Source organism: Sturnira hondurensis, unplaced genomic scaffold (genome assembly GCF_014824575.4).
Source record: "Sturnira hondurensis isolate 20B ecotype Veracruz unplaced genomic scaffold, ASM1482457v3 Scaffold0016663, whole genome shotgun sequence".
In the NCBI taxonomy this organism is placed as follows: Eukaryota; Metazoa; Chordata; class Mammalia; order Chiroptera; family Phyllostomidae; genus Sturnira; species Sturnira hondurensis.
In genome coordinates, this window is record NW_028089294.1 from 7,543,381 (window position 1) to 7,559,011 (window position 15,631).

Genomic DNA, 15,631 nt, shown 5'->3' on the forward strand with positions numbered 1-15,631 from the left:
TCTCACCTCTTTTTTTTTTTAAGTGTCTTTCAAACAGAGGAAATTTTTTTTTTCTGATGAAGTATCATTCATCAGTTTCTTTCTTTTTTGAGTCATGCTATTGGTGTCATATCTTAGGAACCTTTGCCTAACCTGAGGCACAAGATTGTCTCCTGTTTTCTTCTCCAAGGTTTATAGCTTAAGACTTTATATTTAAGTCTATAATTAATGTTGAGTTTTTTTTTAAATACATGATGAGGAATATGGGTCAAAGTTCATTCTTTTGGGACATTAATTGAAAAGACTATTCTATCTCCTCTGCATTACCTTTGCACCTTTGTTAAAAATCACTTTTCCATGGACATTCGAGTTTTTTTCTGGACTTTCTATTCTGTGCCATTGATCTGCTTATCTATTTTTATGGCAATACTACCCTGTCTAGATTAACTTTACAGTGAACTTGATGTCAGGCAATGTTCCTCCAGGTTCTCAAAGTTGTTTTGGTCATTTCATGTAAATTTTTTAGAATCAGCCTGTCACTTTCTACAGAGGCACCTCCTAGAATTTTGACTGGAATTTCAATGACTCTCTGGGAAAATTCGGACGATTTGACATCTGGCCAATGCTGAGTCCTGTGAGCCAGGAACGCAGAATGCTCCTCCATTTATTTAGGTCTCGGTTGCTCTCAGCAATGTTTTGCAGTTGGCGGTGTCCAGGTCTCTGCAGGGTGCCTGTGCGCTCAGCTACTAGGGGAGCTCCAGATCTGTAGCAATTGTTGTTCTGGCTGACTCATAGAGCAAAACGCCTCCTGGGGCCACTTGCTGGGAATAAACATGTGGTATCAGCAAATGCCCACTTTCTCTGCCAGAGAGCACCCTGTGGCTGCTGCCTGGGGATTGATGAGGCTTTCTGGCTGCCATCCTGCAGAACTTGCAAGCTCAGACTAAGTTCCTTGGAGCTTCATACCCACCTCAAGCCCGGCACTGAAATCCACAGAAGCAGGGTTGAGTCTGTCTTGCAGAAAGCTGGCTCATTCCTCACACTGAGCTCTGTGCAGGTCTTTCCTGACATGGGCTCATCAGCTTGGATCTGCATATGTCCACTGAATCATTTTCTTGGAGACTACTCTAAGTTTTTCCAGGAAAACACCCACAAATGAGAAATAGCCAGATCGGTGCTACTGATGCCAAAAGCCAAGAAATAGTGGTGTCAGGGTGAGTTTGGAGCTCAGAAGGACTTCTGTGAATTCTTCCACTGGGTGTTTCTAAGATTAGTCAGTTCCCCTCACCCAGGTTCCATCACTGCACGCTGGGTTAAAGCCATAGATGCCAGGCTGGCCTCTTTGCCTCTAGACTCTAAACAGCAAATAATTTCTGCATGGGGTGGGCTAGATTTATCCTTATACATCATTATATGCATCAAACTGATCTCCTGCTCAAGAACCATCTGTGAGTCCCCAGTGCCCTCAGGATGAGGTCCAAACCCTTTGGCCTGGTATTTAAGCAAGGCCAACACCTGATCTTTCCCTGTGCACCCCAAATACTCTGTTCCAGCTAGACCAGTCTTCTTACTGGCCCCAGCATGCTGCCACCTCTAAGCCTTTCCTCCTGTGTGCCTGGTCCTGCCCATCCCTACACTCAACCACTCAAATCTCTTTAAGGTTTGGCACACAGGGGCTGCCACCACCACCCCAGCTGCAGTCCCTGCTCAGCCTTCTGCAGGCAAGCACTTCAGTGTCAGTATCTTCCCACATGCCTGCTCTGTGGGGCTCAGGCTTGCACCCTCTCCAAGGCTGTGCTGCCCTGAACTGGGGTTTTCCTACTCGTGAAGCTGGAAGAGGCACTCCTTAGCTGCTTGACTTCTCCTCCTACTCTCTTCTGATTCCTCAGCTTCCATGTGGAAAGTGTCACCTACAGATGTGAGGGCTGATTAGCTTCAAGTCTGGGGCTGGTGCTAGTACAGACACAGAGACTAGACCCTGGGTTAAATGGCTGCTGAAGGACCCCCAAGGGCCTTCAGGAGAACACCGTCTGCCCAGGGCGAGCTTCCCTTTCAGCTCGCCTACCTGGAAAGCAATTCCCAGCCATTCCTGCCAACCTGTTCACTCACTGAGCCAGAGAACATATTTTTTGGTGAGAGATTTGAGCATAATTTTCTGCTTTCAAGGGACCTCCCACGTCAAATCCAATGTCCTATTCCTACCTCTGGCACCTAAACCCCACCATTAGACAATAGAAGGTCTTTTTGGTGGTGTAAGACACTGACCTCCTCACGCTCATGGTCTAAGTGCCAACGGGTATCTGTGAGGAGGGTGAGTCATAATCTTCCTTTACAAATAAACACACTGATACAGCTTCTACTCAAGTCCTCCAGCTTCCTCTTCAACCAGAGGGCACTCCCAAGCCCTTCCTATACAGACGTCCCAGGGCCACCTCCAGCCCTTAGGAGGAGTGAGTTTATCTGGCCTCCCCCTGCGTGGGAGACAGCTTACCAGCCTGTTCTAGTTGGCTTTCTGCACCTCAAGCTCTGGGTGCAGATATGAGGGAAGTTCTTCATCTACGTCCTGTGCCTCTGTGTGCCTGCGAACAGGTGTGCGAGGAACAGACACAGGCCACTGCTGTTCGCCCTCTTGGGCAGCTGGTAGACGGCGTCATACATTCAGCACTGGCTGAAGGAGCTGTGTGGGTTACCGATGCCAAGTGCTGCATTTGGCTTGAGGTCTCCTGGGCCTGGACGAGCTACTGGCGTGTTTCCTGCCTTGCTGCCCTACCCTGGGTGTGACCTGAGGTTCAACAGCTTCTTGACTGGGCATTTCATTTGTTCCGCGTTCTTACACTATCATAAGTGGTGCAGCAAGGATCATTTCTGTGCGTTCTGTCATTGGAACAGCCTCGACAAGAGCCAGACAAGGACAGGAGGGCTGCTCAGAATCCAAATGGATTTAAATATATTGAAGAGGTGTGGCCTTACCAGTTTGGAAGATCATGAAAAGAATTCAGAATAGCATTAAGTAGTTAACACAGGAGTTCCAACGGAGTGAGGAAGGAATGGGGGCGGGGGCTCAAACCGAACTCGATAACTAGGGAAGGTGTAATCCAGGGCCCATAGGGTGAGTGAGACCAGCCCATTCAGAGGGCGTGAACTGAGAGTCACAGAGTTTAAGCAAAGTTGCCATGTAATTCGGCTCAAATTGTCCCTACCGCATTAGGAAAATCTCCTTAGGAGCCTATGCCTCCAGATCCCACACTCCAGCCATAAATGTGATCTATGAGTAACCTCTGCAGTGGCTTTAAAACGACAGCACTGATGTTGCTGTCACTTTTCCACCAGGCCAGGCTGGGACCCGCCCAATTTCAAGGAAGAACTATCGCTCCTCTTCCTCACGGGGAGTGCCTGGTTCTGGAGGAGCCCGTGGGACTGGAAACACTCCTGTGGGCCTCCAGGGGCACCCAGCTTGCCCTGACAGTCCCTTTGAAGCTGATTAGGATCTTACCAGTCACTTTCTCCAGGTCCTTCCAGCCTCTATCCACCCCCCAGTGCCAAAGTCCCATTTTTAGGCTTGATTATGGCAGGACCCTTCTTCAGTCACTTTAATCTGTATCAGGTATGTATTGCCACACAGCAAACCACCCCCAAACGTAGTGGATGAAAGCAGTGCCAACACATTTTTCTCATGAGTCTTTAATGTAGGCAGTACTTGGTGGGGACAGCTCATCTCGCCTCCACTCTGTGTCAGCTGAACTCCCCTGGAGGCTTACTCACCCCCATCCCAGCAGCAGTCGGGCTGAGACCAACCCATTCATCCCTACTTTCTCCACGTGGCCTGGGCTTCCTCACAGCGTGGTGGCTGAGTTCCAAGGCCACGTGTCTAGAGAGAGAGGCTGGTGGAAGCAATTCTGCCCTTCCTGGCCTAGCCCCACAAATCATGGGCCATTACTTGTCACCACATTCTGTGTGGCAGTAGTCACAAAGGCCCACCCAGCTTCAAAAACAAGGGGCAGGGAAATAGAATCCAGCTCTTGGTGGAGCAACAACGAGCTTCTGGAACATGTGGGACCAGAGAGACTGCCATCACCATCTCTGGAAACTGTAATATTACACACTTGTGCACGGTGCTGTCATTGGCTGTGGGCCACTCTGGGGGCGGGGGGAGGGGGGGCGTGCAGCAAAGTCCCAGGTGATCTCAGCTGGGAAAAGTAACGACCTGAGGACTGTCTGCCTGAGGTAGTCACTGGTAGGGGCTGTTCAAAACAAAGGCACTAGAGAGTTGGGAACAGAACAGGATGCACAGAAACTCTCAGGAGTCTGTCCAGGAGCTCTGGGAAGTGTATCCCAGCGTCTGTCCCAGGGTAACAATACAGATAATTGATGGATCAGAGGTCAGGGCGAATTATATCCCTACCCCTTATCTCATGTGATCACAGACATCTCAGTCTTTTGCGGAACAATCAAGTGACAGAAAATGTGAACCCAAGATCAGCTAGAGGCTCATCTGTAACCAAGAGCTGGCCTGACCCGCATGTCTATCACTCAGACACTCATGGTCTCTGCCTGCGGGAGGGAAGGACCAGCGGCCCTCCCCTGCATATCCCGCTATTACTTAAACATGCCTTGTGTTGATCCGATGCAGGCTAAAAATCAAACACTTCGGGTTTTTTTTGTTTGTTTCTTTGTTTTTTATTCATGGTCTTACACGTATGCAAATGAACTCTTCATCTACTGAACAGGGTGTTCCAGTAAGGTTTTAATAACAGTTACCAAAACGTATTTAAAGATGTTTGTTGGGCCACTGTGACTGTAGCGTTTTGGGTATGGTCAGCTAGTTCCCCTGAGATAACAATGGGAGAGAGATTTTCCCTAAGGATGAGCAAACGCGTTCACGGGAGGGGGCTGCAGAAGCTACAGCACGCACTCCTTGCCTGCCGACACCAGCAAGGGCTGGTTAACCCATCTGTCAGGGCCCTGTTGTGAAACAGGCTTTCTCACTGTAAGGTGAGGGTTTTTATTTCACATCAAACCTTGAAGTTTTCCCCTTACTGCCCAAACTGCAGGGGCTTAGATCCCTCCCACCACTTCGGGGCAGCTCAGAGGACACTCCCAGCAACAGAAGCAAGGACCCGCTGAGCTGTCCCGGGGAGCAGGGAGAGTGTGAGCTGTCAGTTCCCAGACAGAGCAGACCCCTTTCTCCTGCAAAGCAGTCTCTGAAGGAGGCGGCCTGACTAGTTCTGACATCACAGGACAAAGAGCCTGCCAGGCTGCCTCAGTTTCCTGAAGGTGACTGTGACCAGACTGGTCTGAAGAGACACTGATGTTGACAGGACATAGTGGTCCACTGTGCCACTGTGCTTGGCAGTCCCCACTGCCCACTCCCACCAGGGGCCCTGTGGCAGAGGAGTGGCACTCCTATGACCTTATGTAAACACTCGGTTGTGTCTCTAGAAACCAGGGGCTTCCAGCTTTCTTAAGGACCCAGGCTCGTGGCTGTGACTTCCACAGCTAGGTTCTATTTCTCTCTTCTAAAACCTCGATCCATCTTAACGTCTTTAATGGAGAACAGTTTTAATATACAAAGCAACTTCTCTGGGGACATCACGAATCTAATCCCAGGCCTCTGTCTCCTTAAAAAAATGAATAATCTAAACCATAAGAGAGCCATTGTATTAACAGAACCTCAACCCCCATGCGGAAACTTCCACTGCATTCCAGGGGTTACTCAGCCCTTCCTCCTTCCTCTTCTTTGGTGCATGTCATGGGAGGTAGCAGGCCTGCTCTATGCTTTGCTTCTAGAGCGGTTCCCTCGGCAGTGGGAAATGCACCAGATTTGGAGATGGAAGGCCTGGAACAAGTCCCAACTCAGCCCTTACTAGCTGTGTAACTGAGGCAACTTTCACAGTCTCTCTGAGCCTGCTTCTCCGCCTACGTCTGCCTTCTCCTCCTCACAGGCACGAGGTAGAGGACAGATGAGATTCATGGGGAGAACTCCATGAGCTCCAAAACTCACTCTTTCAATATAGATGGTTGTAACTGGCACTGACTTAGTAAAAACCCCAGACCCCTTGCCTTGGAACACTGTGGAAGATCTCTGTGGGATCTTGAAGCTAAGACAGAATTGGGTGATCCCTAATGACCATTGGGCCACTCCGGAGACACACATTCCAAGGCCTTGCGCCCTCAGTGCTTCCCATGAACCTCTCAGGCCGGCAGCCTCTTGGAGCAGTACTGAGGACAAGCTGTCTGTGCATGTGGAGACTGGACCTGCATTTTTTTTCTTTCTTCCCCTAAAACTGGCTACTGACACCGAATGGAGAAAGTTGGCTTATGGAATTAATGAAGACCTCAAAGAAAAGCATGAGTTGGGATGAAATGCCAGCATCACGCTGGGTGATGAGGTGTGATTACTGAACTTGAATTTGTGGCTGTTTGACCTGGGCAGCCCCTCTTCAGCTCCCTGGAGCTCCCACCTACCTGGGCCCGCTCTCAGAAAGGCCTGCTGTCAGTCACGTCATCTCTGACGCAAATGGAAGCCGATGGCCCTCCTCCTTCGGGCGTCTGCTCTGCCCAAAGTGCAGAATGGAAGGCGTTGACTCTGGATTAAGGAATATCAGCCCCTGACTAGCAGGTCAGGGAGGGTTTTTCAGGGGTGTCCCTGAAATTCCTTACTTTCTCTGTCTCAGAGTCAGGCCAACCTTGGGGAACCCTGAGATCTGGGCCATGAGATGCCCTGGGGATGATTTTCAACTTTCAGATGAAAGAAGTGTTTCTAGAGAGGATCCCCATCCTGGTCCCAATGGGACATAGGGGCTAATTGGACAACTCCCAGCATTGCAACCTACAGCCCAGCTGGTTTGCTCAGTTGTCTCTACAAAGGGGCACTTTCCTTAGGATGGAGGCTCCTCAAGGTCAAAGGCCTTTGGGGAAGGGTTGCCAGGAATCCAGACGTGGGAGATAGCCCCACATGTGGTGTGATTTCAGGAGCCAGGAAGGAAGCCTCACCTCTCTCCCCAGCACCCAACTTAAAAAAAAAAAGTTGTAATGTGACCCTTGGGCTGCAACTGAAATGTGAATTCCCTTGGGAGGGTTACGGTACTTCAGTCATCCTTCCTTGTGATCCAGTTCCAGACCTATTCTTAAAATCCTCGTTGGAGCAAAGCAGGTAGGCCCTGGAGGATACTAAAGGGTAGGAGCTCACAGTGAGAAAGTGCCTGGTGCCAGGCAGTGTCACACTCTCGGGTATGTTTTCTTACACAATAACTACGTAGAGTGGATCTTACCCCGTTGTACAGATGAGGAAACTGACGTCCAGCTGGTAACTGTCAGTCAGCCAGTGGCTGACACAGCTGGGACTGGAAGCCAGGCTGGACTGACCCACAGGCTATGAGGATCCAGGGCAGAGGAGAAAAGGGCCAACAATGTCGGAGGGGAAGTGGGAAGACTCAGACGGGCAGGTGAAACCTCATCAGGCTGTGAGCTTCTTAAAGCGCAGCCCCAGGATTTGAAGGAGAAGCTGCTCCAAGTCAGCCGCCAGGCCTCATGTGTGCCGCACGGTGCTTGGTGCTCCGAATCTAGAAGAAGGAATCTACAGCCGCGATCTCGGGTTGCCTCAGAGGGCTTGTTGAAGCCCAGGCTGCTGGGCCCCATCCCCACAGTTTCTGACTCAGGAGGTCTGTCGCAGGTGTGAGATTTGTAATCAAAACAAGTTCCCAGCGGATGCGGATACTGGTGCTGCTGGTCTGTGGACCAGTTTGCAAACCACTGAACTACGGTGTCAAACACTGAATAAGTGCACTGAAAATGAGCTGTTACTGATACTACTGGCTTTTAAGATGTACAACAATTTAAGGACTTGTTTTAGTCGGGGTGGGGGACAAAAATATTTAAAGTACCTTTAACCACACACATAGTAAAAACAGTTTTATGGAAGGTAAAATATTTTCTTCAGATAAATATAATAATCTCTGTCGTGTCATCTAAAAATGATTATTGAATACTTCCTGTATCTCACACTATTCTCAGTGTTTTCTAGGCATTAATTTATAACCCTTATAGTAATGATATTCCTATTTTCTGTTTGTCACTTGAATAAACTAAGGGACAGAAAATAAAGCAACCAGTCTAAATTCACATGGGTAGCAAATGGTAGAATCAGAATTCAGACCCAAGCAATTTGGCCTCAGGAGTCAGGCGAGTGGGATTTGGTCTGTTTGTTTGTGTAAATTATTTATTTTTAGAGAGAGAGAAAAATATCGATGTGCGAGAGAAACATCAGTCAGTTGCCTCTTGCACACCCCCAGCTGGGGACCTGGCTGGCAACCCAGGCATGTGCCTCGACCAGGAATGGAACCAGAGAACTTTCAGTTTTCTGAACTGACACGCAACCCACTGAGTCACACCAGTCAGGGTAGGAGTTGTTCATTCTCTCTGTGGCTACTGAGTTTCCCAACTTCCTTCTGCCAAATACCTTTGTTTTAAATTCTCCTCATTGTGATCCATTCACAACTGTGCTATGTAATAGGACAAAAGCCCCTTTTCGGGCCCTCTTTCCCAGAGCTGGCCGGACTCCATAAAGCATGACTGACCCTAATTGTTTTATGACCTTAACTCTCAGAACTAGAAAATTACTGGAAGAGCCCTGGAGGCTCAGAGGCTTCGAGAACTTACAGAACAGGACATAGCAGACCACAATGACCAGGCCACCGACCACCAGCCCCTGCAACGAAAAATAACATTGAAACGAGTTGCAGTGTAACTGAAACATCCTGTCCCACACCGCCCAATCACTGGAGAAAAGCCCAGAGCCCCCACCCCTCCGGCTGGTTGCTGGCTGCCTCTCTCGGCACCCAGTCCTTTCCCTCCCTTGGGAAAGTAAAAACAAAACCTTTACACTGTGCACTTTCTACCCTTTGTGAGTTCACAGCCCGTGTCTCCAACTCCCCTCACACCAGAGTTCATGATTTTCACCCAAGTCTGTATCATTTTCTCTGTTGCCAGGGAGCCACAGTTATTACCCTGCAGGCCTCTCGTTTTTCTCTTTTGAAAAACCTGGACAGATTGAACTTACCCATTATTTTAAATAAAACTATAAATACGATATAAAGCTTGTAGTTCTGCTGTGTTTGTGTTTGATGTCTGGGGCTCCTACAAGGGGAAGTAGTGTCCGTTGTATTATTTGCACAGTTCAGCCCTCGTGACAGGGACTACAAGCCCATAAACTGCAGGGACTTTAAACAGGGCAATATGGCGATTTTTAATTACACATTTTAAATCAAATTTTGAAATCATACGCATAAGAAAATGTACATTTTTCTCAAAGAAGCAAGTTCCAGGCCTAAAATATCTGCATTGCTCTACCTTTCTTGGTTAAAATGAACCAAATAGTATTAAGCTCTCAGTATGTTTATTAGGACACCATCGGCAATCTGCAAATGTGCTTAAGAAGCTGACAACAATGAAAGTTTCTAAAACCTGTCAAGAGAAAGACTCTTCGGTTTCACCTTGAAACTACCAAGGAGATGCGTCCACTAAACCTGACAAGCTCCGGGGAGGCCTGCCAGGTGGCCTCACAAACTCAGAGACCTAAGGGTACCACCAGGATGGTCTGAAATGAATACTTTCTAACTAAAAGTGGGTAGTCATGTCCTAGGGCAGTAGTTTTCCCCAACAAAGGTCTACCTGAAACGAGCTTGCCCGTTGTCTTTCTGTAGCTAAGATAACATACCTTTGAACTATCCAAGTGATTTCTCCCCTTCCATCCCCCCTCCCCTCGCAGCATGCCCACCCAGCACGCGGAGCAGAGACGGGGAACCTCCTGGTTGTTATCCTCACGTTCACTGTTGCCTGGTAACTGTCCTGCCTGTGTCCAAGGAGTACTGTCCACTCCTTTTACTTTGTATCCACTCTCAGAGATCCCCTCCCTCCCTTCTCCTGCCGCCTTCATCTGTCACGAATGGATTTCACGTAAACCCCACGGCTTGCCCTTCGATTCTGAGGCATTAAATAAGTGGTAAAACTGCCATTTTCCGGAGCATCTTCTCAGTCCCTTGGGATTTTTGCTTCTGGCAATTGTCGTCAGTTAGGCTCAAATAAACTCGTAAAAATTCCTACGGGTTTGGATGTTTCTTCCGTTAATGTAGAAAACTGTATGATCACAAATTGCCATTCTTCCTCAGTAATCTACCTTCTAAACAAAGTTAGACATAGTCAAGGCTATAGTCCCTATTTTAAATATCATGGGGATTTAGAGTATTTGTGGTTTCTGAAGATGCAGGAAGAGGGTAAGAGTTTAGTCACACTACTTAGTAAAAGTATAGTTGCCTTATCCCAAATACTAGTTTTACAGAGCATATTTAAGGATTCTGGGGTTTTAATAAATATATCTGTGGAAAACTCTTCAATTTCCAAAAAAGAAGGCTAAGCTAGGAAAATTTTTAAAAGATTTTATTTATTTATCTTTAGAAGGGAGGGGAAGGAGAGAGGGAGAGAAATATCAATGTATGGTTGCCTCTCGTTCATCCCCTTCTGGGAACTGGCCTGCAACCCAGGCATGTGGGAATCGAACCACGGTTGTTTGGTTCATAGGCCCGCGCTCAATCCACTGAACTATACCAGCCAGGGCTAAGAAATTTTTTTAAATAACTAAAGTAACCATACTTCTTGACATTACAGTCAGGCTTTCATGAGGGACATGAGTTACATTCATCCTGATGGTTTTAGACAGCACAAAAATATTTCAAGCAGACCTTCCGCAAAGGTGTGGGCATTGGACTATGTGACAAGACTCACTGTTTCCTAATGCTTTCTGACAGACAGGAATAAACATATATTTTTTCACCTTTTGGGGCAGTGCAGGGTACTAATGGTATAAAACCACATGTTAGCCTCATCTTTTAAGCACCATCATCTTCATCACCCTGTGATTGAGTGACAAAACAGCACGAAGTTATCACTCACACTGGTCACACGACTCAGCATTATCAAAACGTCGTCTTCATGTGTGACAGACAATACTAAGAATGAACAGCCCATTATCAACCCTATCATTCATCGCCCACATGACATCCTATGTGGATGGGATATGAGATTGGATTAAATAAGACTGGGTATGTACATAATTTCCTATCAAGAGATTGGCTGGTACACAGTTGGGATTCAGAGGCCTGCTTATTACTTTGTGGTAGAAAACAAGGGTGCTCGAGATTACCTGCATTCGTAAGATTTTGCCCAGCATTAAAGTGTTTACGGTCATAAAGAGACTGAATTTTCAAACTGGTGTCTTGAGCAATGAACTTCAAAAAAAATCCACCAAGGATATCCATATTACCCCTATACTTCTATTTCTTGACAGTCAAGTATCTTAATAAAATCATATCATAGAAGTTTCACATGTTAAAGGGGTTACATAATAAAAATCATTACTTGTTTATTCTGGTTGGATGATACTCTAAAGAATGATCCCTTAAAAGTTGAACCCTGGGTATTTTTAAATGCAGAAATGCAAATTAGCCAAGCTAGGCGGAGTAAACTCTACAACACATTTGTGTACTAACAGATAGCCGGGAGCAAACAATATGAAAAGGCGTTATAGCACAGGTCAGGGTAGAAACATTATCAGCCTTTATTCTCTAGGAAACGAATGCTTTTCCAATAAAAGAAAATTTCTAAAATGGAATACTGTGTATATTATAGTATAGTATTCAATAAAATACACTCAGACACTAAAATAAAAAAAACGATTAATAAGAGGCAATCGCTTGGGTAGTACAAAAACAAACCTCAGCTGAGACAAAGGGAAAACAAGGCCCTCACCAGGTAACCCCACAAATTTACTGAGGGAAAACAGCGGCCTTTGTGTTGGCGGCAATCCCTTCAGAGGATTCACAGTCCTCATCACACTTTTTAATTCATTTCTTCAACCACTGTTTGAAGGAAACAACTGTTAGTGTACATCAAAAGACCTAAGAGGAAGGACAGCAAATTACTTCAACACTTAAACTAAGTCAAGCTTAAATATAAAAGCCAAAGGAAAGATTAGCACTGGGTTTACTTTTTTTAAAGATTTTATTTGTTTATTTTTAGAGAGAGGGGAAGGGAGGGAGAGAAACATGGATTGGTTGCCTCCGCGCATGCCCCACAGAGGGGGGAGTGCCCGGCCTGCATCCCAGACATATGCCCTGACTGGGAATTGAACCAACAACCTTTCAGTTCATAGACAAGGCACTCAATCCACTGAGCCATACCAGCCAGGACTACTACTTCCTTTTAAATCAAGGAAATCCAGTAGTTTTCATATCCAAGACATACAAAAACCAACCAAAGAAGGACTTTTTCTGGCTGAAGCTGAGTGGGGAACTTAGAACTCTGATTAGAACTCTGGCTCCAGCCTCATTCCCCTTAGCTGTTACAAAGCCTCCTGAGGAAGGGGCTTCGCCAAGATTATCCTGATAATATCAGGAGCCGATTTATTCCTAAGGAATGCTCTTTGAATACTTGAAATGGTCATCTAACATAAAAAGGGCAAAATAAAATTATTTATCTGTTAATGGATAAATAAGGAAACTGTGGGCTGTAGGTTTCAGTCACCAAGTCTTAGAAGTGCTCTATATTATTTAAAATTAAAATGCCAGATAAACTGAATGTATATTTAATGGGACCATGCCAATTTTCTTAAGTCCCACCTACTGTAGGTATGTAAACAACCAAACCACTTCCTGCGTTCTAGTTCCTCAGGACTTTCACCAGCTTCTGGTGACTGCCAAATGCAAAGGCAAGAACCATGTCTCTTTCATTCTACAGTAAGTTATTTAGAATTTAGTATTAGGATCAGCATGTATTTGGTATGTGTGTGTGCATGTGAATGAAGCATGACTGTAAGCATGAAGACATGCTTAGATGATAATTTCATTACAAATGATTATCTAAACACCTATCAAACTCTTAAGATAAAAAAATCAGGTTAATGATACCTGTTTTTTTCTGATAGTTTTTAGGATGCTTTCTTGTGCGCTGGTGGGTGTGGCTCAGTTGGTTGGAGTGTTGTCCAGCAAACTGAAAGGCTGAGGGTTTGATTCCCGGTCAGGGCACATGCCTGAGTTGTGAGTTCAGTCTCCTGTCAGGGCAGGTGCAGGAGGCAACTCATGGACAGCCGAGCAGCCTCGCTGCTGCACAGCCGCCTGCGACTGACAGTTGGAACCCCACGTGGTGCCGCCACCTGCCAGAGACGGCACAGATGACCCGTGCTGGAGCCAGACCAGCTGAGAAGGGCCAAGCAGGGCTTAGAATGGTGGCCTAGTTCACATGTTTACATTAATAAACGTTTTAACTACAAATCATTGATTCCATATGATAATTGTGCTATCAAAAAATTGTAGGATTTACTTTCTAAAGTAATAACTCATAGGCTCTGCTGGCGATACACCTCAGAAGCAGATGGCATAACTGTTCAAGCTGTCTGCGTTTCACTGTGACTTTTTTAAACTTCATCCGAGGACGAGACCAAGGGTCTAAACGGAAGGTCTGGAGGTCACAATGAAAGAGCGTTCTTTCCTCAGCATGCACACAAACACACACATTCACACACCCATTTACAATCATTCATACAGATTGACATTCACATTCACACCATTATACACCTTTACACATCATTACACACATCCATTCATAGTCACGCACACATTTATACACTCACACACAGTCACACCCAGTCACACCCAGTCACACCCACACATCTGTTGTGAGGGCTGGGGCAGACACCCAGCACGCTGCACCTGGGGCTGGCCCCAGGGCGCTGGTCCTGCTTACTCCTCAGATCTGGGCTGCTGTCAAGCTCTCCCACTCCTAAACCTTCATTAGTCGTTTCCTTGGGTTTCCTTAAACTCCCCCCTGGTGCAGCCTTTCCTGGGGAGCACAGCACACCTGTGGGCCCCTCCCCCAGTCTGTCAGATGACAAGCAGTGCGACAGCCACAAAAAGAGAGGAAGGAAGGAACAGAAAGGGACCCATGAAACCCACATTTCTTGGATCGTTTAGAGCTCTTAAGAAAATGCTGAACTCTGTAGAACCTTCAGGTCCCAACCTCTCTATTCTTCAAAGATAATTTTCTTCCTTTCATTTCTAGCTCTCATGTAAAATGCATTTTTAAAAAAATATATTTTATTGCCTGGCTGGTGTGGCTCAGTGGATTGAGCGCAGGCCTGTGAACCAAAGGATTCCCAGTCAGGGCACATGCCTGGGTTGCAGGCCAGTTCCCGGTAGGGGACTCATGAGAGGCAACCATACATTAATATTTCTCTCCTTCTCTTCCCCTCTAAAGGTAAATAAATAAAATTAAAAAAAATAAAAATATATTTTATTGATTATACCATTACAGTTGTTCTATTCCCCCCCCTTCATTCCCCTCCACCTGCACACTCCCTCCCCTACCATTCTCCCCCCTTAGTTTATAACCACATGTCTCAAGTTCTTTAGATTCTATATTTCCCCCACTATTCTTGCCCTCCCCCCTATCTATTTTCTACCTACTGTCTATGCTATTTTCTGTACCTTCTCCCCCCTTCTCCTCCTCCCACTCCCCTGTTGCTAACCCTCCATGTGATCTCCATTTCTATGGTTCCACTCCTGATCTAGCTGTCCTCTAGGTTTGCTCNTTTAAAGATGTCCTGGAGGTTCCTAAGCCTCTCCTCATTTTTTTGAATTCTCATTTCTTCATTCCTTTCTGGTTGGATGTTTCGTTCTTCCTTCTGGTCCATTCCATTGATTTGAGTCCCAGTTTCCTTTCCATCGCTATTGGTTTCCTGGACATCTCCCTTCATTTCAATTAGTTTAGCCTTCATATGTTCCTCTAATTTGTGACTATAATCAACCAGTTCTGTGAGCATCCTGATAAACAGTGTCTTGAACTGTGCTTCTGAGAGGCTGGCAATCTCTTGGTCGCTTAGAGTTATTGGCTCTGGGACTTTGAGTTCTTCTTGCACCATTTTTTGGGCTGTTCGTGCCTGTTACATAGCAGGATTGGAGCCCTAGGTGTTCACCAGAGCCGGGCAACTCAGTCACTGGGTTGTGACACATCCCAGTTGAATGGTTAGTTGTTGTCGGACTTCCATATAATTCAATTTTCTGTTCTTTGGCTGTGTCTTTGTTCTCTAAACCTTTGTTGTATTCAAACTTGGTTGTGGGAGAAGGCACAGTGTTTCCACCTATGCCTCCATCTTGGCAGAAGTCCTAAAATGCATTTTTTATGAGAGAGGAGAAAAAAGTTAAGAGCCAAAATTCTACCACTGCCTGATGGGAGGGAAATGATGCAGCCTCATTCCCTCCTTGGGATATGCCCACACGTGTCCAGGCCCCCCCCCCCCCCCCCCAAAAGACTCCCTCCCTATCTCCTTGCACATGAATTTCCTCAGACAGGTCAGTGCTCTAAGACTCAGAGGTAGGACCACGTTTCTGACACAGCACATGCTACCTGCAGCGTCTCAGAAGCAAATACAGATTGATGTATCAGTGACAGTAGCAAGAAAGGCAGAGTAGTTACTGACATTTACTCCCTGTCTGGTATAGGAATAAGGGCTTCCTGTGAATTGACTTAACTTCATTTAAACTCCAACAGCCCTGGCCAGTGTGGCTCAGTTGGTTGGAGCATCAACCTATAACCAAAAGGATGA